General features: G+C 41.6%; 1 protein-coding gene across 8 annotated transcripts in view; it reads right to left on the bottom strand.

The window, feature by feature from the left end:
• mef2d (myocyte enhancer factor 2d) overlaps positions 1–25,012 on the bottom strand; it is a 143,865-nt gene extending 118,853 nt beyond the window's left edge. For 2 of the 8 annotated variants that reach the window (XM_039804962.1, XM_039804955.1), the window contains exon 1: positions 24,739–25,011. The gene's annotated coding sequence lies outside the window, so the exon portion shown is untranslated. Of the gene's footprint in view, positions 1–24,738 lie in introns of all 8 variants that reach the window. The other 6 variants (XM_039804959.1, XM_039804960.1, XM_039804961.1 and 3 more) reach the window with 6 other exon arrangements.
• Between the last annotated feature and the right edge of the window lie 1,255 nt (positions 25,013–26,267).

Genomic DNA, 26,267 nt, shown 5'->3' on the forward strand with positions numbered 1-26,267 from the left:
CACACATATCACATACATATATATACACATATATATATATATATACATACACACATATACACACACACATATAATACATACACATACATATATACACACATATACACATACATATATATATACACAATATATATATACATATATACACATATATAAATATATATACACACACATAACACACACACACACTATATACACACATATATACACATATACACATACACACACACAATACACACACACACACACACACACACACACATATATACACACACACACATACACATACACACATATACATACACACACAAATATACACACACACACATATATATATAACATATACAGATACACATACACACACATACATACATATATACACATATACATATACACATATACAAACAATAAAACACACAACACACAAAGGCTGAAGAGGGCACAAGACACCACAGACCAACAACAAGGACACAAGAGGCACAGACCAACGGCAGGAGACATAAATAAAGGAGGAAGAGGAGAAGCAGAAAGAGAAAGTGGGGATGGACAAAGATAATGGCAAATAAAAATAAAAAACACCCAGAAACGGAAGGAAATGGATCAATGAACTGGATAACAAATAGTATAAACAACATGGAAGAGTGGAGGTGAGTGTGAATGTGAGTGGTGTGGGGAGAGAGGTGAGTGGATGTAAGGGTGAAGACATGAAAGGAAAGAGGTGGAGGATGGAAGAAATGGATGAAAGCAATGCACGTGGACAAAGTGAAGAAAGAAGAATGGATCAGGGCCTAAGAGCAAGGGTATCTGACACCTGGAACACATGAGAAAGACATGTAAAAAAGGCGGAAAAAGGTGCAACACTACAGCTGCCTCTTGAGCAAAATTGTAACTATTGAACACAGCCGTGTAAAATTGTCCATTTTGAGATGCAAAATTAATAAAAAAAAAAAAAGACGTAGCAGGTTTATTTAATCCTACCCACCCTGAATTTCAAAAACAATCAAAGATAGGTTGACAAAGATCGAAGATAGGTCAAACTCCTGGTGCCAATGTAAAAAAAAAAAAAACCTAACTTTTTATGGTAAAAAAAATGAATGGTATTTGAAGTGTTTGAGGATCCCTGGGAACCACAGCCATAAAGTATGTATTAATGACGATGGACTTTGGTATTAGGGTATGAAATCTCGAGACAAAAAATGTAATAATATCAACTTTCAATAATGATTACTTCTTTCGCCAGTAAATTGCTGTTAAACGACAAAAACTGATGAGAAAAGGGTATTTTACGATAACTTTGAATGCACCACGAGGTTGACAACAGCAGTGACCATAGTGCTAGTTTGTGTCTGTTAGCTCATATCTTTGTACGTCCCGCTGAAGAATCCTCACACTTTTACACCGTTTAGTAGGGTTGGATACCAAAACCAACCGGTAGGAATTGGACCGGATTATAACGCAAATTTTGGTTCCTCGTTTATTTTCACTCTGTTGCTCCGAAACAGACGTAAAAATATCCCACTTTCTCTGTAGTCTACCGTTAGCTAGCTACCGTAAATGTAGGCTACTTTTAAAATGCCATATTTCCCCCTCTGGGCTCACCAAAACGGACGTAAAAGCATATTAACCATTCACTGCACGTGATCGCTAGTAAACATATTACATCTTTGAGGTCATGTTTCCATTTTTCAAGAATCGGTTTAGGAATCGGAATCATTTTAAAAGTACCGGTTCGGCATCAGAATCGTAAAAGTCCAAACGATAGCCAACCCTACCGTTTAGCTGTCAGCATTTTAACCGTGTTTAATCAAGCTACTAGCTAACGGTAGGCTAACGTTACGCTTGGCTTTGGGTAACGTTAGCCTACTGTTAGCTAGTAGGTTGATTCAATATTTGTGTAATATTGTAAATTGATGTTTACTAGCGTGACATGCAGCGATGCTTCGGTTGCCTGTAACGTCCAGGGCTCCAGACTAACTTTTTTCACTAGGAGCACAGTGGCCCCCAACTGAACATTTTAGGGCCGCAACCACAAAATTTAGGGGCACACAGCGTAAATCAACATACTAACCAAATATTCACATTTATACTAATTTCCACTGTATTAGTAATAAACACTTTGATAATAGATGCAGAAATTACAATGTGCTGTTTCAAATTTAGTTTCACATTTTATTTTGGGGCGGCTGTGGCTCAGTGGTAGAGCGGTCGCCTGCCAATCGGGAGATTTGTTGTAAAGCGCTATATAAAAACAGTCCATTTACATTTTGCACTTTTGCAACATAGAAGGTAAACCGACAGCACCATCGCTGTCATGAAATATTTAAAAAATATACCAGCTCTAGTCTCCAGTCTACAATTACAATGAATTCAACTTAAAATTAAACATGCATTGTTTAGGCTACTAAACTAAAATAAAAAATAAACCCCTGCCTCTCTCCTCCCAAACCTGCTCTAGAACCTTGAATAGAATAATTATTAATTTGTTACTCACTGTAACTTTTATTCTTGTATTTATATTATTCTTTTTTAGCCTGTTTTATTTTCATCATGACCGTTTTTAATTGCTCTTTAATGTTTCATGTAAAGCACTTTAAATTGCCTTGTGCCTGAAAGGTGCTGTAGAACTCAAGCTGCCTTCAGCCTGTCAGTCAGTCCCCAGGGCAGATAAACCAACGTTGTGCCTGCTTGACTCACAGGAAGTGTAACGTCAACAGCCCTGCGACCGCTTTCGCCTCGATATTAATATAATATCGCAGCAAATGCTGTTTGTGTGAAGTTATGAAAAAATATAACCACACTTGTAACCACTTCATCGGCATTTCCGTGACTAACTGTAACTTCAACAAAACTGCAGAGCGCGCCGGAGCTCCGCTCTCTGTCACTATGCAGATATTACAGATAAGCTTTGTGCTTACACGCTCTCAGGTACCGAAATTTCCACGTTTAAGTGTAAAAAAGGGGGCAAATTTACTGGTTGCACATGTGCGACTGGCTGTAAAATTTAGTCGCACATTCTAAAATTTTGGTCGCAAAATGCGACCATTTGGTCGCAGTCTGGAGCCCTGACGTCGGTTTCGGAGAATCAGAGAGTCCCGAAATGAGCCACCGAAATCTGCGTTGCTATTCTGTCCGGTAGACGGCGCACGTTAAGGCACCGGTGCCATATAAGGCTAAGCACAGGACTTTAACATGCGCCGTTCACGTGAAAAGAAAAATGCGTTGCCTGTATCTTTTCACGGCAACCCTCCATAGAGATTTGTCAGCTTACTTTAACTAACAGCGAAAGTAAAAAATTATTTCCCAATACACTACTATTATGGTTAAACTTTACAATTGATCCGCGGTCCACGTGCATTCCGAACCGCGAGTTATCCATCCGTACGGACCACGATCGACTTTGGTCCGTTACACCACTACTTTTTTTTATACTGACAGAAATTTGTCCACAGCAAGAATTGAAAGTTAGGGTCAAATAAACTGTAGCAAGAGCAATAAACTGTTCCAGATTGTGCAGTTCAGCAGGAACAATGACTTCTCCCACTACCATGTACGACTTTGAATGTAGCACCACAGTATTCACTCGGCAGTCAGCGTAGCGTCTGCTCCGCCAAGGCAACCTGCTTACGTACAGGTAGGACATGTGAAAGATATTAGCCTTTTTGAACAGATACTTTGGGACATTATCCCCGCAGTGGCATTTTTTTGTCATTAACACATAATGGGAAAATAGGTGGACAGCTGGAAATGAAGCATCACTAGCACTAAAGTTAGCATTAACTAACGTTAGCTTCACACTAGCTGGTGTTTTTACACTAATTTAAGTGTCCAGCTCAAGTTTTTTTACTTTAACGTGTGGTGGTCTTTGTTAACCTCGGTTTGTCAGAATGACCATAACTCGACAGAGCCTTATAAATGTAAAACATTATAGATAACTAACATTGCTAAGTTAATAGTGTTACCTTTTCATGGTTAGTTTAAACAACATCCTGGTCTGCTTTGTTAATCAATCAAAGCTTTTATTACGGACACACACGGTCCAGAAAACAGACAGTAGACCTACAAATACAAAAAGACAAGTTAGTTTATTCTGATACAGTTAGGCTGTGGTAGAAGCCTTCAAAGTTTGCCCACTTGGCATATTTTGTAAGGCATAACTGTCATGCTGTTACATGTAACGTTATGTGTGTAAAACGTACTTTATCAGGCCAGAGCATTAATGTAAAGTCATATTTGTCTACTGTGTAAAAAGAGACCTTCTTCACTGCAGCCACTGTCGAGTTATGGTCATTCTGACAAACAGAGGTTCACAAAGACCACTACACGTTAAAGTAAAAAAAAACTTGAGCTGGACACTGAAATTAGTGTAAAAACCCCAGCTAGTGTGAAGCTAACGTTAGTTAATGCTAACTTCAGTGCTAGCGATGCTTGATTGCCAGCTTTGTCCAGCTGTCCACCTATATTCCCTTGTGTTAATCACAAAAAATGCCACTGCGGAGATAATGTCGCAAAGTATCTATTCAAAAATGCTAATATCTTTCACGTCTTACCTGTGGGCTGGTGCTAGTGAATACTGTGGTGCTATAAGTCGTACATGGAAGTGGGAGAAGTCATTGTTCCTGCTGAACTGCACAATCTGGCACAGTTTATTGCTCTTATAGTGTAATTGGTACCATGTGTTGTCCAAAACAATTTTTTAAATGGAACTTTGTCACTGGTATCAGTTTGTTAAGTAAAAAGCACATATATATAGTGGATAGAAAGCATTCAGTCATAGTTCTCACAGTAACACCATTTCCTGAAGGCAACATGACAGAGGAGTCTTCTGCCTTCTTTGTTAGGCTGTCACTCATAATGCCACGCCCCTATGAGTTGAAGCCACGCCCCCTACGCCAAATCAGGGCCAAAAGTCTGAAACCGAAAAAAAAGATCTGAAAGTGAAAAACAGATCTAAAACCGGAAAAAAAAAGATTTGAAGCCGTAAAAAAAATAAGTTTTGAATCTGAAAACATGAAATGTGGAACTGAAAAGAAATATAAAAGTGAAAAATGAAAATTTATAAAATTTATTCAAAATAATTCCAGAATTGAATCTAAATTTTATTCAAACTGAAAGAAAAATTGGTACACTTATTTTTAGTTTGAATACATGGTTTTATTTTTTCCAAGTTTTGACCAAAACTTAAATTTTCAAGTTCAAGCTTTAGTTTTTCAACTATATATATATATATATATATATATATATATATATATATATATATATATTTTTCAAATTAACAAAACATTTGGCCCCGATTTAGCTCCATACAAATACATATGTTTACCACAATAATACTCACACACATGAAAAAAAAAGAAAAGAATACAGTGCATGATGTTTATGCATGAACCCACATACGCGCCTGGAGTCACAGCAGTGCACATGCACATACATAAACATAAGGAAGTGTGTGACGACTTCGGCAGGGTGGAAAGGGTCTTCTCCAAACCACTGCTAGTCTACAACCGGGGAAGAATGAATGAGAAGCTTCCCTCCTCTCCACACCTCCATCCCTCCCACCGCACACTCTCTCTTTAGCTCGTGGCTAACTGCGCCGAAGGTCCCATAACGCCGCCGCAGCTGTGCGACCGTAAAACGACGCCACGCCCCAGCGAGGAGGAGGTTGATATACATTCGGATATTCAAATGAGGCCGTAACCTCTCCGCGGCGCTCTGCTGCGAGTGGAAGAGGACGCGTGGGAGGAATCTGATGGGGAGGCGGTACCGGAGAGAGATGGAAGGCTGGATGATGATGATGAAGAGCAAGAAAATGCCAGGACCTCAGATGAAAGAGAGGCAGGGTGAGGGAGAGAGGTGAGAGAAAACGAGAGAGAGAGAGAGAGAGAGAGAGAGAGAGAGAGAGAGAGAGAGAGAGAGAGAGAGAGAGAAGCCTGGGTGTAATGTTTCAGCTTCTGGCTCTGCAGCTTGCTAATTCAGCTGTGCCGAAGCACCGGCCAGCAGCCCCTGCTCTCACGCCATCGTAACCCCGTCAGTGTGGTAGCACGGCAACTTAGGCTGTGTTCACACTGTTGCTAAAAATCTCCCAATTCCCCCAACCTCACACAGATCTGAGTTTTCCTCCACAGTGTGACTGGCGAAAGACAAAGCTGATTGAAGTAGCAGCTTTTTTTCCCCCTCCAGTTCCAGTCTGGGCCATGAGGATCCGTGGCACCGAATCCCATCCTAATGTTTTTGTGGCCTTCGTGAGACTTTCTAATCTGGATCTGAATGTTTCCAGGTGACTAAATTAGTCCCACGTCATTTACCTGAGATGATCGTCATGAGTTTGGCCCCGAGGTAGCTTGTCTGAGCCAACACTAGCAAAGAGGAAACAAGTCAGGAAAGAAAGCCCCAAAAAAAACTAACCTATACCAACCAAACAAGTTGGTTGGTATTTAGGGAGATGCCTTGATTCAGACAATACCTGAAGGAATGTGTTGTCAACTAAATTAAAAGTCTGTTGGAATTTGGGCAGATGAATACGTATAAACAGCGACGTGCCATCTTTGATTACTCACGCATGTCTTTTTCAACAGTACTGGCAGTATTATGGAGTTACAACCAAGGTTATAATCGTTAACGAAAACAAACGAAGTAACCAAAACTAGGAGGGAAAAAACATTGTCGTTAACTGAAATAAATAACAAAAACAAGGAATTTAAAAAAAGACTAAACTAAAACTGTAATGTCTGCTTGCAAAACTAACTGAAATAAAACAATTGAGTAAATGTCCTCAGTTTTCGTCTTTGTCAATGTCTTTCACAGAGCAAATAACGTTATATCTTTCAGAGTTGACATATTTCCGAACATAGACCCGTTTTATTCAGTCTATGCCGTAGACAAATAGTTTCCGACTGGGAACCCAGAAATTCCGACATTCCACGTCAAATTAAACACAACATAGTCCATGCCCCTCGCCTGGCATCATCGTGGTACCGAAAGTCGGAAGAAAGCGGCAGAGTCCTATTTGATTATGACCGTGTCAGATAAAAGCAAGTGCCTCGCAGTGGAAGGTGGTAAAATAAAGTGGACAATTAAGGGAAAAATCCCACGAATTTGAAAGTACATTTGAGAAGCGCGCACAAAGAGGCTAACCTAGCTTACCTTAACAAGCAGTGACAGGGCAAGGAGAAGGCAAAGCCCCCTTCCCCCGAAACAGAAGCTATAACCCCGGTACAGGGCATGGATGTATGGGGCCAGGACCAGGCAGCATGACGGAGACAACAGCAGGACAGAGAACACTACAGGAGGACTTTCACCAGCGTCCCGATGGCTGCTGGTTGGTAAATACCCAGGAACACTAAAAGCGTGAGGAAGCGTGGGTTAATATGTGGATTAATACTGGGATGTCTACACAACTGTGGGAGTCGATTGACTTCAAAAAGTTCAAAACACCTGTTGATGTCTGTCTTCTTTAGTCTGTTGGCTGTTCAGGTTTGTTCCTGGAACACGTCACTTACACATTTTGCACTTACTGCGGCCTCTTGTGTAGACAGTTTACATATCTGTGCTCATCATATGTACATTGTATGTACCGGTGTTATTGTTGAATACATTGTGAATACATATTTCTAAAATTGTATGATGAATTTGTTGAGTTACTATTCAGTCCTTCCAGAAGAATGCGTTTTTGATTTTTTTTGTGATTGTTGCGGGCAAAAAATCCTTGATTATGCGGCACGTTTTCTTAAAAAATGCGATGGAATATGCGGGATATTTATGCAATTTTATGCGATGAAATTGCGGGAACTTGCAAAAATTGTGGTTTGATGAAAAAGAGAGAGAAAAAAAAAGTGATTCCACCCCCCCCCCAACACCCTGCTTTTCAATGATGCTCACATCGCGTGATTACGTCACTTCATAAGGTTCCCATGGCAACAGGGGAAAATGGCTGCTCTTTTGTGAAGTAAAACGCTACATTTTTCAACTTTCTGCTAAGATATATGTGACTTTTTTGCAACAAAAATGCAGGAATTATGAAATCATACAAGCCCATCATATTTTGAGCGGAAATCGGCAATTTATGCGGCTACAGTGGACTTCTTTAACAAGTTTTGTCTTTAAGCTTTCGGAGCGTTATATATTTTCTATATGCCCCTAGCGTTTCCAATGTTTTAGACACAGATATGGTTATAATAAAGCGTCCAAAATGATGTCAAATTGCATATTTTGTCATTGAAAAACGTAACATTTTCTACCCCTAAACCCTCCGCCAAATAAGTGCATCCAAGTCTTCTTCAAACCTAGGGAAAACACTGACAACCTATAATAAATGATCTGTGATTCCAATAGAAGTCCAATTTTAGCAGCAATTTAGAACACAGCATGAAGGCCAGCAGTGTGTGCATCCCTCACTTTGTGCACTTCTTCTGCCTCTTTCTGCACAGCAGAAAGGTTGAACATGTTGGCAGCCACTGGAACAAAACGATATCTGGCAAATGCAAAACGTACAGCGCGAGTTCCTATTCAAGTTTTGAGTCAGCAGAAGACCTTTGATTATGAAACAGTTGTGCTTCCGGAGGCAGAATGAGCCGTGTTTTCGGAATACTCAACGATGCATCAGAGGTAGAAGCGCTTTCCTAAAAACAGATGTATGGCATTTCAAATCTCTCTTCTCCTGCTGCTTCCTCCGGTCTTGTAGGTGTGCAGCGCTCCTTGATCCTCGTCCCAACTCCTTCTGGTTTTTTCTTCTTTTTTTTTTCTTTTTTTCACTCACTTCTTTCTTTATCAGCTTTTGTGATGCATTGTTCTCTGAGCCTCCAGGCAACAACAGCAGATAGACCTCCAGTGAGTGACAACATTATGGAAAGGATCCCTACAGATGCAGATCTTCTTGTTAAAGAGTAAGATCCTTTTTGTTTAACCAGAAATCACCAACGCTAAACCCATCAGACTCCATATACATTAAAAAATACTTTTTTTTTTAGGCATTTTAGGCCTTTATTTTGACAGCATAGGCATGAAAGGGGAGAGAGAGGGGAAATGACATGCAGCAAAGGGCCGCAGGTCACAATTGAAGCCACGGCCGCTGCGGCGAGGACTGAGCCTCTGTAAATGGGGCGCACGCTCTACCAGGTGAGCTACCCAGGCGAACCCAATAAACAAATACTTCTAGCGTGTAAAGAGCCAGCATATTTTTATATGTAAATGGGTGAATTAAGGGTTTATTTCGACCAAATCACGAGCGGTGATTGTTGGAACAGTGGGAAGACGAACCAAGACGGCTTTTGATAGTTTTATTTAGTTTTTTACGATGATAAAATTACTGTCCATCCACTTCTTGTGGATGGAAATTGAAGGTGCGTAACTGCCCATTAACGCTACACTGCAGCTTGTTTCTCTTAATCTCGCTTAATACTGGACCAATGTCAGAGATCGTTGATCCAGTCAGTCACTTGGACACAAAAACATAGGAAAACACGGGGCGCCTGGTTAGCTCACAAGGCTGAGCGTGCGCTCCATGTACAGAGGCTCGGTCAATGTCGCAGCGGCCGCGGGTTCGGTTCCGACCTGTGACCCTTTGCTGCATGTCATGCACCTGTCTCTCCCACTTCCCTTACTTTATCTGTCCTATCAATAAAGGCAATAAAAGCCAAAAAAGTTATCTTAAAAAAAATAAATAAAAAATATGATCCATATGATCCAGGTTTAAAAATAAATAAATAAATGAAGTTACCCTTTAATCCAAGCTGAATTTAATGCAGTCTATAACCGGCCGTTGTTGATTGTGACTCTCAGTAATCCTCCTGGCAACATCAGTATAACCTTTTAATTCCAGCTGTTATGAAATATTAATTTTGGAGTTATGAAATGCCACGCACGCATAATAAAAAAAATTTAAAACTGGTTTTGCATGATAAAAGAATAACAGGCTATACAATGTATTTCTTAACTGCTAATTAACTTGCTAGTGCTAACTTTGCAATTGCAAGGTGCGTTCTAAGCTGCTCTTTTTCTGCCTGGTGGCTCTCACAGCAGAGAGCTCTGGGACACGTGCAAAATATATCGATGAGGACTGGCGGGGTAAATCGGCCGTCCTACACAGAGTACGCCACGCTGACAGCCTCGCAGGTGGATGCGGCAGAGATGGGCTCCGCCGCGGGCCGCTGTGGACTTTGTGTCAGTTTCAAGAAAAGTGGCTGCTTGTGTCCACGACAATGCACGGATACCGGTGCACATCCAAAAGCCGTCCCCGGAAAGGCGGAAAGTACGTCCGAGCCTCCCGGCGGGTGAACTGGGAGTCCGTTGCCCGCTTATCGGTTAACGCTTAATAAGGGTCGGCTATCCCTAAAAAAAATAAAATAAAAAATAAATCAGCATCCCTAACGTACATCTGTGTTAAGCGGGATTTTATTCTTGAACTTGACGCCTGACGTTCACCTCTCGAAAAATGCAGCTAGGCGCCGCGGCGTAAACAACATGAAATCAAGGAGAGGGTTAACTTCTCCTGCTCCAGATTTCCCACCGTGGTCAGAAACAACAGGGACACAGAGACACTTTGTTCCTCCCACTAGGACTCTAGACTCGCTACTGGCTCCGAAGCTAATCGCTGTCACTCTCTACCACACACTCTCCACGCACACACACACACACACACACACACGCACGCACGCACTGCTATTCTCGTAAAGAGATTGACGCACACACAAATGCACAAGTATAAACTTCAGGCCACTTATGTATATGGCGAAAGCTCTGCGTGGAAACCTTTAACAGTATAAATATGACAGAAATTGTATTTATATAGGAGTAATAACCAAAAAAAGACTTAAGTATTTTACTTTCAGTGCTGTTCATTTGGTTTATCCCTTTTCTTCTTTTCACTCTATTGAGAATGTAATGGAATTTTTAATAAAAAAGGCCATACTGCTGAAGGTTGCCAGAAGCTAAACTAAATGGATTCAAATTGAATTTAAGTGGATTTTGACGCCGTGGCCAAGTCAAGGTCAAGCCAGGCCGGGGTTTTTTTTTGGAGCGCCAACTGCAGCCCTGAGAGCGCCGCCACTTGCCGGTCAAGCTCCTGTTGTTTAAGGTTAATCCTGCAAATTGTGTTGGGTTTAAGTTGCAGTTAACCTACATAGAAGCTGGAGGTCGGGTCTTGATCCAGGACCACTGGCTTCTGATCCCACCACACGCCCGATACAATGTCCATTAGGCCAGCTTTGCATCAGATAACCTCTTTGGCGGAAGAGAAAGAGTAATAGAAAAAAAATCTCAGCAAAAGGGGTGGAAAGAGAGAGAGAGAGAGAGAGAGAGGAGAGAGAGAGAGAGAGAGAGAGAGAGAGATCACAGAACAGCGCAGACACCCGGAGATGAAACGTAATAAAAAGTCCTACGGATTCCATAATCCCTGATCAAAATAAATGTTACGTGCATTCAGTGTTTTCATTTGCTCTTCGGTTTTCTTCCTCATGGCCAAATTGAGGTCAGCACAGATTTCCATTTTGGCTCCAAAGCTGGTTATTTCCAGCAATTTTCTTTCTGAGGCGGAGCGGATAAATTTAGTGCCCTGAACTGGGTATTTTTAGCAAAAACCAACAACTGAGCAGGGATTTACCACACAGGTTCCTCGTTTCCGTTTTACATTTTATGCAACAGATCTTCATGGAAAGAACTGCTGCGAGCCGTGTGAAGCAACCTGGTGAGCCCTGTGACTAATGTTCAACATACAAAATGGAAATGATTCCACAATGAAATCATCACTGAAATCACAAATCACTGAGTGGTGCGTGTGTGTGTGTGCGTGTGTGTGCGTGTGTGTGTGTGTGTGTGTGTGTGTGTGGATGACAATATGACTTTAAAGAGTACTTCGTTCTGTCTTTCTGCTGCTTTCAGTATTCTGCTGAAATACAAATAATTGCTTGTTGAATTTAAAACATATGAAAGAAATCATTTCCAACTTTTTTTTTTTATTGGACAAATTGAACATTCAATTGAATATAAGAGGCAGCATTGCTAAAAGAATGACAGTTACATTTTAAAGTGTAGTTTTCTACTGATATTATCTTTCAACTAACTAAAATAATCGAAGAGTCTTTCGCAATGTGTTTGTTGTGCCAGTTGGAGTTCAGCATCTAGCTGAAGGGCACCTTTGCCGAACACTCAGCTTACAATCCTGTGACCTTTTAGATTCCAAGTCTGGGCCACCCTGCTGCCCTACTTCCCCAGAATCCATCATCTGAGGACAGAGCAGAGAGGAACTGCTCTGATTATAGTTTAAGGCCCGGGTCGTCAGTCGTACTCCAGCAAACACGCTTTGGGGATCCAACTTTCCCTTTAAGCTCGGTGGCGGCGTGCCGTGCTGAAAGCGGAGACCTGCGGTCGCCACTCGTCCAGAAAAGCCATAACATATCAGGTCGCCTGCGTAGCGACACGACGTCCTAATGTCTCACATCACGTTTCACTGATTAAAACAAACAGAGAAGGATCAAGTGCCAGCTCACGAGCAAACTTTCGGTGGCCGGGTTGGATCAGTGGGTACAGCAGGCGCACATATATTTAGAGGTTTATGCCTCGACGCAGATGTCCAGGGTTCGACTCCGACCTGTGACAATTTCATGCATGTCCCCCGTCCCCCCTCTCTCACCTGTCCATTAAAAAAAAAGTGTGTATGTATGTATGCATACATACATGCATACATACATATATACATATATACATATATACATACATACATACATACATACATACATACATACATACATACATACATACATACATACAAAACATACACACAACACATCATACATACACATACATACACACACACATATATATATGCATACACACACACACATATATATATGCATACACACACACACACACACATATATATATACATACACACACACACACACACACACATCTATATATATGCATACACACACACACACACACACACATCTATATATATGCATACACACACACACACACACATACACACACACACACACACACACACACACACACACACACACACACACACACACACACACACACACACACACACACACACACACACACACACACACACACACACACACACACACACACACATCTATACATCTTTTGGACCAAAATGCTGCATGAATTAACAACCTGCAGGGAAACAAATAGTTTCCGTAATAACAGAATCATGGACGGAATCGTGAAAATGGGAATTTAAAGAAGCTAGAAGAATAGAAGATTTCATAGGTCCCTACATTAAGTTAAGCGCTAAAAGCTAACTAGAGATTTGAAAATATGACACTGTCCAAATTTCCAACCGAGCCACCGCGCTGTAACCACTTTAAAAAAGGTGCAATATCTAACATAACAGCTAGCGTTTAAAATAGTAACTGCAGTACAAATTCAAAACACTGGAGAGAGTCGTCTCTCGTCTGGAATAAAAATCAAAACACAATCAAAAACAATGAATAAAATGGACATTTTTCCGGCCGCGATAATTTCCATTTAAAAATGATCGAGCTCATTTTTATTTATCATGCGATTAATTGATTTATTGCGAAACATCTGGGGTGTCAGGTTCGACAAAAACGACTAAAAGATATTACTGTAGGTACCCTAGTGACAGAGGGTTGCTTGTGTTGCTAAATTAAACTCAGCTATAAACTCAATATACATAAAGACTTTGTGGTCAGGGTTCTGGTTTTGGAATGGCTGGGATTTCAAGACACTCAAGTATTTATCATCAAATGTATGTTTTAAAATCCATAAGGCCAAACATCTCAATCAACAATTGACATTTTGCTAAAGCTTTAACTTCAGCGTTTCGTTCAAACGTGAAGGTATGGCAGCTGTCTGAACAAGTTGATAAAAAAATAAATAAAATGAAATAAAATGACTGCAGACATGAAAGTGAAACACATTTTGGGATTCTATTAAATCAACGAGTCATCTTAGGAGCTCTCCTTATGAAATAGTTATGCATTTTAAGATTGAATCATCTGCGTTTTTTACTTATTGAACATTGAATTTAACATGGCAAAAGTGTACCGAATGGATACGCGCAGACATGTTTGACATCTTACTGACCCCTTACGATACGGAGACAATTTCTCTGAATGCACTGTAGTCAAAGTGAGCACCAGCAGACATTTCAGTACATTGCAGCATCAAAAACCCCAAAGGAGAAGCTCTAATGAGGAGCTCAAATAACTAGAAAGTTGAATATTATCAAATGGTGGTTTCTGCCATTCCACCCAAAACATAAACATACCAGAGGCTGTCTGACGATTCCCTATCAGACCCTCACGGACTTATTTAGATAAACCAACTTTAGCAACTCTCTCAGGGGACGGATGACATTCCTCAACACATCCCTCCTTACAGACAAATGGGATGGGTTTGCACTAAATGCTTTTAAGCCTCAATCAGCGATTTGTTTTACAGCGTTTGGCAAGGACACAGGTACTTCAAAATTGAAATTGGCAAGTGGTAATCTACAAGATTGCATTTTAATTGTTGCTAAGCGCTGAACTGCTGCTTCTCTGCGCTGCCAGAGATCACGTCAATCCAACGGCGTGGGCGGAGTTCGTGTTTTTGGGGATTTTTCTTTTGACGGGTTTGAGGCTTCAGTCACTGGCGCTCGTTTTCTATGTCTCCCTGCTACCTGCAGGTATTCATTTTTCGGTTTTATTTCAAACAAAACGAGATTAATCAAAAAACACATCACAGAGTCTCATAAAGGAATCAAAACTACCAGACACCCAATGTGGTGTATGCCGTATATATATTTATATGAAGATATCACGGGTTTTTTCCTCAGAATGAGCCTTTGGGGGCTATGCACATAAGTATGCATGACAATACAGTAAAGGCAATGAGTCTGTGTTACCTTATCCAACAGAAACCTATGCATTTACCTGTTATTTCTGACAATTTGATAAACAAAAATGTATATTAAGCCAGGAGGATAAGCCAGATCATTGGCAGAGGTCATTTTACACCAACAAGGACATATTTATGAATGAAGACATTGATTGTAGCTAATAAAATACTTCAAACACTACACAGTGTAAGGGGGGTACAGGGGCTAAAATTCCTCTATGCAGGAAAAACCCTGGTAGGCTACACAGGCAGAAGGAGGTAGAACAGCTGTGAAGGTTCAACATCAGCTGAAGACTTTCGAGGACTATCTGACAGAGGATCACCCAGCGAGATCATTGGTGTCCAACACAAACACAGCTAAACTAACAGCAACCCCCCAACCGCCATCAGGCTCTTTGAAGTAGCCTCCGTCCTGCAGCACTCCACCGCTCGCTAAGCTACCACTTCACAGGGGGGGCTGCGTCACCTCCCTGACGTCCAGACTGAAGACCACCCCCCACCCCTTCCATCCTTTCTATGTACTCATTACCTTAATTGATGTTTAACCCGTAGATTGGCAGCTGATGATGGCTCAATTAAGGGCTTGCTGGAGGACAGGGATTAGTCCTGTGTAAGTAAGGCGGTTTGTTGTCCTGCGGCCGCGGCTCCTCTAGACCCATAATGCTTCACTTCGGGCCCCGAGGGTCAAAGCAGGGAGGACAAGTTGGCAAATGGCTCCCAACGGGGGACACAATTACACGACGCAGGTTCAGCCGGGAACTTCTTTTAGGGCTGCGACTAATTATTCTTTTCATTATCAATGAATTTGCACGTTGTTTTCTCGAAAAATAAAAATGAAACGTTGATTGTCTGGTTTAAAAATGTCATCAAATAGTGAAAAATGTCCAACAGGGGTTTTCTTCAAATTCATAATTTCTTTCCATTTAAAATACACAAATAACATTTACTTCACATATGACTAAGATGACATATTTAAATTTATGGCATTTCTGCTAAAAAAAAAATGTTATGAATGATTTTGATGAATGAATTAATGAATGACATTTTTGACTAAGATTTGCAAATACAATACCTGAGGTTTGGCACAAATATTTATTTTGATGCTTTGGATTGAAGGAAAGATTTGTTCCATTTAAAAAGAAATAAGCCATACTTAGCAAATACATGAATGCTTTGTTGTCACAAAGCAGCCAAGCAACCTCAATAAAAATTTGCAAAACGATCTATATGAGGAAATATTCAATTACAAAATTAGTAAACTAGATTACAAATCTGATCAAGCATTCATTCAGGTTCAGTACTAGAGTTCTACTTCTACGTGCACGTACCTAGGATTGGGCATCGAGAACCAATTCCTACTTAGAATTTTTTCAAAAGTAACCATTCCAGTTGAATCGTTTCTTTATTGGAATCGTTTGGAGGATTTGGTTTCAAATCTGATCATGGGTTCCCAATTTAATATGCGCAAGTTTTGGTTTCCGTAGCGGCCAGGCTCTTGTTGTGTTGCAGCCTTGGAGCACGGTAAGCGTAGCTCTAGTGTGGCTTTATTTAACGCTGAAAAAGCCCCGTCAAACTGCAACCCACCATTAAATCAAAATACAACTTTCCTCTTATTTGTGAAAATAAGCATGTGACCCGTTTCAACTCAACCCTCAAAGAATCGGAATCGATAAGAACCGGAATCGAAAGGAAGAATCGGAACTGGAATCAGAATCGTTCAAATCCAAACGATGCCCAACCCTACATGTACCAAGTGGAAGTAGGGCTGGGCAATATTTCGATATATCGCTATCTTGACATGAGAGTAGAGATCGTCTTAGATTTTGGATATTGCGGGCGCCTGGGTAGCTTCCCTGGTAGAGCAGGCGCCCATATATAGGAGGTTTACTCCTCGACGTAGCGGCCGCAGGTTTGACTCCGCCCTGCGGCCCTTTGCTGCATGTCATTCTCCCCTCTCTCTCACTCTCTCTCCCCGTTCATGTCTTCAGCTGTCCAATAAAAATCTTTAAGAAAAAAAAATAATAAATTTTTTTTTCTTCCTGGATTTAAAGGCTGCATTACAGTGAAGTGATGTCATTTTCTGAACGTACAAGACTTTTCTAGCGGTTAGTGGCTGATGGTCTCCTCTTTTGTGCAAAAACACCTTTGGCTTTAAGTTCCATTAACGGAGAAAGAGTGAGGACATTTCTTTCCCCCTCTCTCTCTCTCTCTCTCTCTGTGCTGGGGTAAAGTGCTGCCCTGCGATGATTGAATCATAGCCATAATAGCAGAAGGCAGAGGCCTGCTGCGCGCCTGAGTTCTTCCTGTTCTCCTCGCTCAGCGTGGGAACAGCCGTGGACAAAATCGGCACTGGAATCGGCGCACAAAAGAGGCCATGAAAAAGCAACAAGACCAGGGCAGGTAGTAATTGCTCCTTTCTGCTGAAATGCTCCGTCCGTTCAAATAAAAATATTTTTCTTAAAAAAGGGAGCACGGCTCGTGGTGTGAGGCTTTTAGTTTAAGAGCAGTGAACGGGGCATGCCCGTCTAACCCGGCTCACACAAAGGGTTTTTCTGGGATGAAAGCGTGGGTCAGCGGCAGGGGAGCGTGCAGAAGATACACGTCCACTAAAGCCAATCTATTGTACAAGGCTGAAGATGAAAAGGTAAACAGCCAAATCAATGAGGTGGCAGGGCACTCGCCCTCCACAACACAGCAGCTACAGCAGTGCAATCTCTATTCAGCACTGAAGCTGCGTTCTGCTCCACAGTGTAAATGGACAGTATACCCCCTGATCCCTGTTTAGGGAATGTCGGTTAAGTGAACTTCCATGGACAAAAATCCCTCCATTTAAAACACCCTGCACAGGGTCACACTACTGAAATCATATACTGAAACACAAACTGATACCATTACAAAATGTTTTCAACTGAAATGTATGTTACATGTGAATACATGTGATTTGATTCATTGAGTAGATGCCATGCAATGTCATTCCAGCGAGCTGCAAAGACTGATGGGTAATCTTGCTTGTTAACTTCCGGCGAATTGATGAAACCATTGTTCGGTTCTTGCCAAGGGGGTAAGTGTCTCGCCACAACGCGTAGCTCCTATGGCGCCATTTTGATGCTAACAAGCCATCACCTCCCGTTAGCATTCCACTGACTGCCATTCATTTTGACAGCGAATAACTTTACATCTGAAGCGTTTATAGACTCTATTTGTCCATTGTTTATTTCTAGAGAAACACGACAATGTATAAAAGGCTTCATTACCTTGTATCTCACGTTATGGCTCTGTAGCAGACGTTTTTGTAAAAATAGGCTAACGATTGTGTCATAACCACGCGAATTACCGTACAGGACAGGAGAAGCTCGCAGGCAGTTTGGACTTACATGAGCTAGCATTTTAGTTTGCCTGTGCCTATGTTATCTCCTTACATATACCTACGCTCTCCGTCTCCATAAGATTGGAAAGGATTGAGATTTCTCTTGGCACAGCTACCAGAAGACTTCCAACTTGCATGCCACGTTTACATCGTCTCTCTCAGTTGGAGGCTGCTCAGTAACGCTCAGCCAGCACCGGAAAAGTGCTTCTAATATCCTTCACTGGTCTTCGTCCAGAGACACGGGATCTGTTGGTCCATTCTTATATACCGTCTATGGTTCTTCCCTACTCTGATCCCTTTGAACTGATCATTTCTGCTCCCTACGGTTTGGGGTCTTACTTGACATGGCCAAACACCCTGTGCAGTCCACTTTGCGGGGAACTACTAGGCGATGGGACACACACCCTAAAACTCACTAGCTTACCTTCCTTTCTGTGCACTTCCCTTGGTGTTAAAATATAAGACGAACGTTTACCCTCCACAGTGATGTCAGTTTCTGCTCTGACCGACTAATGCAGCCTGGCCTGTGGCAGTGGTTAAAGCCAATCAATGCTTAGCCTGGCCGACAAACAAATTGATCAGGGAAAATTAGACTCCAGTTTAAAATTACAGCGCACATCGAAGGGATCCACTGTCCGAGTCTCAAGGGTCTCGACTAATGGGGGAGCTCTGGAAAAATCGCTCAGGGAATTAAAGGGTCGCTGCTCACTTGCTCTTTCGTTTGATTAGTCTGGATGAACGGGAGTATATTTCCAGGATGAAACAACCGCCTTCGGAGCTAGCAAGCTACACGCTGAAAACGGCAAGATCCGAAGAAATTAGTTTGCCCTTTAATGGACATAATACGCTAAAATAGAAATTTGAATTAGAGCCCGATATTAGGCATTTTCCCAACTATCTGTGTAAATAATTAAATAAAGACGGACGAAACCCCCTTCAACCATGTTATGAGCGTTGGCGTTGCACAGTTTGTCCACCAGAGGGCGCTCTACAACCTCCCTGTTGGCAGCACTCGTGTTTAACCCTTTAAGTTTCATAGCTTAAGTTTGTATTTTTATACATTTTATTCATCAGAACTTTAATATATTTAGATTTTCCTCTGTTCTGTTTTGACAATAAAACAAACAAGTTTATTTTTAAACTGCATTATTATAGTATTTTAGTGAGGACTCCTAAATAAGAACAAATAACTAATGTTAGGGAAATCTTTTTATGTTTTGTTACGAGTTTCTGGAATATTTTTCGAATGTCACTTTTGGCCAATTTTGCCAATTTCGGTACTCCTGCCTGCTTTCTCCAAACTGGGGGTGTGCGAACCGCCACCTACGGTTGCTAATACACTAACTATGGACTACTGACAATACAAATAACTGTTAGTTGCAGCCTGAACACTATTGCCATTATAGATAGTTAGTACATCCAGGCACACATGCATATGCACACTTGTATATGCTGTTACACACATGGAAGTACACGGCCGTGCAATTGATGAAATTAATGGCGATTTCCATTTCGGCTCCATGCGATCGCAAAAGAAACAATGTCATCGAGAAAAACTATAATTTTTGCACATTACATTTGGTAAGTAAACGCTTATTAAGTCCAATAAATGCAACATCTTTTTCAAGTGAAGGAGTAATCGTGTTATATACGCATGATTTCAATATTGGCCAAAATAATTGTGATTATGATTTTATTAATCGTAATCGAGCAGCCCCAAGGCTGTGCACTCAGGCCCACTCCGTCCCTTCATCGTGCCTCTGACAGTCCCTGACGCTCTCTGTAATGTCTGTGCACGGCAGCCTGTGTTTGCAATTCAGCAGGAAGCAGCAGCAGGAGAGAATGATTGTACTTCCTCGAATTAACAGAAGCAAGGAGGGAGAGGAGGGGAAGGGGGGTTGGGTTTTTTTTGGTTTTTTCTCTCCGCTGTGTTTTGACTGGAGCCAACAGAGCACACGATGGAGCACATGGCGGATAAAACACAAACCCTAGTCGTGTCTCCTCACAAACTCTGACGCTGTGAATTCTGACGGATGCTCAGGAGAATTAATTCCCGGATTATTTTCACTATAAAAACTGCCTCCTTTAAAAGTTTTTGTCCCGGCAGGGAGCTTTGCTCCGTCGACGAGAGCGGCGTGCAGCTTCGCCTGCAGTCACGGCGTCTCAGGGAACACAAAAGCCCATTACTGGAGCTGAGCCCGTCAGTTTCGCTGCAGCTTAAGCCCCTTTTCCACAGAACAAGTCCGGTTACAATATTTTGTTCCGTTTTTTGGACTGTGTTGCCGTGCGAGTGCGCGAGTGAAGGGGAGAGCCCTCCAGAGACTTCAGAGAGACTCTGCTGCATGAATGGGATGTAGCGGGAGAAGATTCAGATCATCTAAAAAAAATGCAAGATGCAACATCAACAGTTCTTCCATGCTGCAAAGAGATGCTCAACGGTAGATGGAGATGATGATGGCGATATAGGCCCTAAATAACGCCAGAGTTGAGGCCGCAATACGAGAGAGTCTTCATTGTCACACCTCCCAGTGGGAGGAAGGATAAGATAAGGTGATAGGTTTGTGTAAGGTGTCAGAGCTTCTTCGACATCTTGAAAACGTCAGAAACAACAGAGCATTTATTTCCATTTGTCAGCCTTATCCCCCGCACGCTCACACCTCAGACAACACTAAATTAACCTGTCTCCATGGTGAGTACTGTTAGTAAGGGCTGCAACTAACTGATTAAGCTGTCAATTATTTTCTCGATTGGCTGTTTGGTCTATAAAATGTCTGAATATGGTAAAATCGTCCTCAAATGTCTTGTTTTGGTCCACAACTCAAAGATATTCAGTTTACCGTCACACAGGAGAGAAGAAACTAGAACAATATTCACATTTAACACAGCTGCAATCAGAGAATTCTTCCTTGTTTTTCATATAAAATGACTCCAACTGATTAATCAATTATCAAAGTAGTTGGCGATTGATCTTCATAGTTGACAACTAATCAGTTCATCTTTGCAGCTCTACCGTTGGTGTCAACTTCTGAGTGCTGGTCGCTTCAAACAGCAGCTAACTTTCAAACAGCATCAGTTTGAAGCCGTTGAGCTCTAAACCAAAAAGGAGAGCAGAGGGATGAAAGAAGGAAGATGTTGGCTAGCCTAGCGCTCTCTGGACCCGGCTCTGACTCTACGAGACGAGTCGGTCGAATCTGGAACGTTCTGGGATGCAGCCTCACTTTGTAATTGGGCCTGGTAAGACAGGTTTATCTTTCATAGGTAGGGCTGTGAGTCAGAAACAGCCCCCACCCTTACACTGAACAAAGTCAATCGACACTGTTCTGCTCATCTACCTCATGTTTATTTCAATCTTACAATTACAATATTGTTATTAATAGTTTACCATTGCACTGAACTGCCTTGCACTGTATTTATATTTAAATCTTAAATCTCAGACTATACTGATATTGCACGATTCCTTCCCTCTCTTCAATTTTTATTGTATAATTTTTGGAAATTCTATTGTATTGTTATTCTGTATACTTAACAGTATTTTTTAAATATTTCTTACGGTCCTGTCTGTTTTTATTCTTTATATCTTAAGTAGGGCTGGGCGATATGGAGAAAATCAAATATCACGATATTTTTGACCAAATACCTCGATATCGAAACGATATTGTAGTGTTGACTATTGGTGCTTTCACAAAATATTTACACAATGAGATTTTTGATACATAATCATCAGTTATGTGGATATAATAAATAAGTGAGTAAAGGCAAATAATAGAACAGTTACAACAGCCTGGTAAGTTCAGAAAATGACATCACTTTACTGTAATGCAGCCTTTAAAACCAGGAAAAGACAACACCTATGCTATATTACGATATCCAAAATCTAAGACGATATCTAGTCTCATATCATGATATCGATATATTGCCCAGCTCTAATGTTAAGTGAGTGTTGTACTTTAAGAGCGAAGATTAACCAGAGTCAAATTCCTTGGTTGTTTACGCAAACCTGGCCAATAAAGCTGATTCTGAATTCTGAGTGTGTGGTAGAGCGAGTGAGAGAACGACGGCAATTAGCTTCGGAACGACTCTGGAGTCCTAGTGAGAGAAACAAAGTGTGCAACGCTACCAAGCCACGGCCGAGCGACATATAGTTACATTTTTCAGGCTTGTCCGTGTCTCCACGTACGTAGATTTTTACACAGAAGCATAAATCACGCTTAACATTTCTTTAGCCAATTAGGACTTATCATTTTCTTAATGCTTTTTCAGGCTGGATTATTCATTTCCAGTAAACTTATGAGTGCATCTCTGGTGAACACAAGATTTTACGTGCTGCTTTTGCATGATTCTTTGCAAGAGTTTTACAGATCGGTCAATTAAATCAACTCATCGATTGGTCGACAAAAGCAGACGAGCGTTAGTCGACTAAGAATTTATTCATTCAAGGACAGCCCTAAACGTGGGAATCTTGTAAATTCCTCCATTAATATTTACAGTTTGGGGTATTTGTAGCTACAGCTCATCCAAAGCGAACTCGAACTGAGAGATTCAGGAGGAATTCTGCACGGTGTGTGTGTGTGTGTGTGTGTGTGTGTGTGTGTGTGTGTGTGTGTGTGTGTGTGTGTGTGTGTGTGTGTGTGTGTGTGTTAGGTAGGGCTGCACGATATGAGGAAAATATCTAATTGTGATTATTTTGACTGATGTTGCGATGGCGATAGGATTCACGACATTGGAGGGAATGATGGTTTTTGTATCATTATTCTCATTTTCACTGAAAAATACAAAAAAATGATTGAAGTGCGATTTTTTTTTTTTTTTTGCGAGGATCTGTACCAAACAAAGATTTTTTTCTGTAGTCCGTAGGATAGGATTTGTAGGCCGGGACGTCTCTGCAGCACCACAATACTTCATTTTAAAATGGTTTGGCACATATTTTGCCTTTAACAAATATTGCACCCCCCCCCCTGCTTCGATACTGCACTAGTTCATATTTCGATTTTGATAAAATTGCGATTAATTGTGCAGCCCTATAGCTTTAGGGCATGTTTTATAGCCCCAAACCTGCAACCACACGGCCAGAAATGAGACTCTCCGGTTTATCGTCCATCCCATCACCCAGTTTACACCTGCATCTCTATATTACCTGTCTTATCCGTGGTTACACTGAACCTCTGAGGCCACCGTGTCCTTCTGCCAAAGACTCGCCACTAATCTGCTCTCCTCTGACTGCTGGGACGCTCACCCAGCAGCCTTATATCTGGACCGTATCCCTCGGGATCCTGTGACACCTCTGTGGCAAAACCCTGGGCTTTACACGCAGGCGCTGCCGAAACCTATCATCTGTCCATGTTGCAGCACATCCCTCTGTTGCACTAGATAACGATCTCATATATAAAAGTTCCTCCCGCCTCCTGACATGACAGACTTCTCCCCAGGGACATATTCTCATTGTCTCGTTGCCCTCTAATCCCAGTCACCTGGGGAACAAAAAATTTAAAATCCAGCCGAACCAGCGTTGGGATGTGGAAAAACTGACAAGAGGATATCTCATTCCCATAGTTTACCAACATAGCTAACCTGACGGGGAGCTTTATCCGGCTTTATTGATGCCATCATTACACGGGCTGCTTCCACGAGCCAAAAAAAATGGTTTCCGGGTTGGAGGAGGAAATTAGAAGTTTGATGGCACTCTCTCCCGGGAGAAAAGCAATTACGCACAGCAATGAGAGCACAATTGTCGGAAATTGGCTCATGAAAGAGACATAAAATGATCAGTCTGGCACAATAGCTTAAAGGAGATGAGGAAACGCAACCAATATGGTTATTTTGTTATAAAAACAGAACACAATTTCACCAATCACTTCAGCTGTCTTGAGGCAAAAATAACTCTCTCTCTCTCTCTCTCTCTCTCTCTCTCTGCGATGTAAACCTGTCATTTGACGCGTAAACGAAATTGATGGCGCGATAAAAGTTGCCAATAAACTAACGTTAGACGTGCTTCTCCCACAGATGAAAATCCATTTGCAGAAATGAAGAGATATCGCATCAATTCCAGCCTAACGCTGCCGATACGGCTCCTGATGGAGTGGTACAGGCTTATCACTATCACTGTTGCGCACAACGCTCAACAAAAACACACCGGGGGTGGTATTTTTCAGGAGGTTTTTAGGAGTTAATAACGTGCAAGGAGAAGCGGAAAGGGTCAGCGAAGCTGTAACTGAGGTAGTGAGGTTAACTTAGCAAAAAAACACTACGTGAAGCACCGCGTGTCCTTGACACGAAACACACAGGGAGACTGGAGGCTTTTTTTTCGCCGTGCAGAGCTTCCCTTTTAGAGTTCTAACCACAACACTGAGCCAGTTAGCAACTCCGTAGCCAAACCCATAGGCTACATAACACAGGCTAACGTTACGTGGCTGGACACGCAGCTGTCAGTGATGCCCAGGACACAGGAAGAGGCAACAACCAAAAACAACAAATGTAGCAAACGTGAAATGCGTGCACACAAGACTTACCCGAAGCGGTGTATCCACATCTGTTTGACGAGCCGACGAGATTTCAACGACACACTTTTGTTGCATTCGCGTTTCACCAGAAGGTTTCGCCGAAGACGAACGGCTAGCTAGCGCTAAACTCTCCGCCGAGCGCGGTGGGATACCAATTAAAACCAATTCTTCCTACTTGATGTACGAGGTAACTATTTAGTTATGGCAAATGGTGCCTAATCTATCCTGAGTGGCAATGCTTTGCGATTGACATGGACCCTGGCCAATGGGAGCGCGCTGTGCCCGCCGCTTCGACCAATCGAATCGCCAGCGCGGAGTTGGTGGAAGGTAAAGCTGTGAAGTAGGAAGGGCTGATGGCGACATCATGTGTTAAGAGTTTATATCCCTCCGCTTGTCATGTTTTGAGAGCAACCGGCTCCACTTTCTCTCTCTTTTTTTTCTTCTTCATATTATCCAACAAATCAGACTTTGTTTTACAGTTTTATTTTGGTAGGCTACATCATTTAGCCTATTAGGCTATACAAGTAGCCTAATTAAAACAGTCTGTACGGTAAATATTTAGCTTACGTAATCATTTGAAACGTAAATAAAAAATAATAAATGAGTAATAACCATTGTTTCACTTTGTAGCGAAATATTAAAAGTTGTGGGCTACATTTACACAGCAAAACAGTGTCTCGAGTTGGTATTCAGTCAGTTACTAGCATAAATAAAACATAATTATTCGTTTTGATTGCACATGCTGTAAATGCGTATTTAAAACTGTGAAGGCCCGAGCGGTCTCGAGCTTATTACTTTCACCGGATGTTTTAAAGAGCGAGGACATGCGCCCTACTTTATCTGTTCACGGCGGAGGAACACGGAGTTTACAGTGAGGGGCAGAGTGACGTACTGTAAAGTGACGGATACAGTCTGTCAGTGTGGCGCGAGGCACGATAGTGGGGAGCGCGTGTACACGTACGTTCGGAGAGTTTTGAGAAGAAGCTTACGTAGCAGATATATACATATCCTATTTTATAGGTACCTCTGCCGTATGTGCGCGAGGCTACGTCATGTTACGTCAGAAAAATGTATAAGCTAGGATATTTCGTGCATGGTCATTTTTTTTTCTTTTTTTGGCTCAAATTTGAAAGTAGTGAAGGAGAAGTCAAGAGAGTCAGTATTTATTTAACAAGAACATCAATCAACCAATCAAATATCCCTTATTTCTCACATCTAAAATAAATACATAAAAACAAACATAAATATAAGGAAAATCATTTAAAGCCTACTTGTAAAAAGACAAAAAAAGTAAAATAATAATAATAATAATATTTTAAGATATGTTGGAGTTGGGTTGGGAACCAGAGAGTTGCTGGTTCAAGTCCCCATACGGACCAAAGTATGGTGGTGGACTGGTAGCTGGAGAGGTGCCAGTTCACCTCCTGGGCACTGCCAAGGTGCTCTTGAACAAGGCACCGAACCCCCCCAACTGCTCGGGGCGCCTGTTCATGGGCAGCCCCCCCCTCACTCTGACATCTCTCCATATTAGTGCAGGT

The sequence above is a fragment of the Perca fluviatilis genome, chromosome 7, assembly GCF_010015445.1.
Source record: "Perca fluviatilis chromosome 7, GENO_Pfluv_1.0, whole genome shotgun sequence".
In the NCBI taxonomy this organism is placed as follows: domain Eukaryota; kingdom Metazoa; phylum Chordata; class Actinopteri; order Perciformes; family Percidae; genus Perca; species Perca fluviatilis.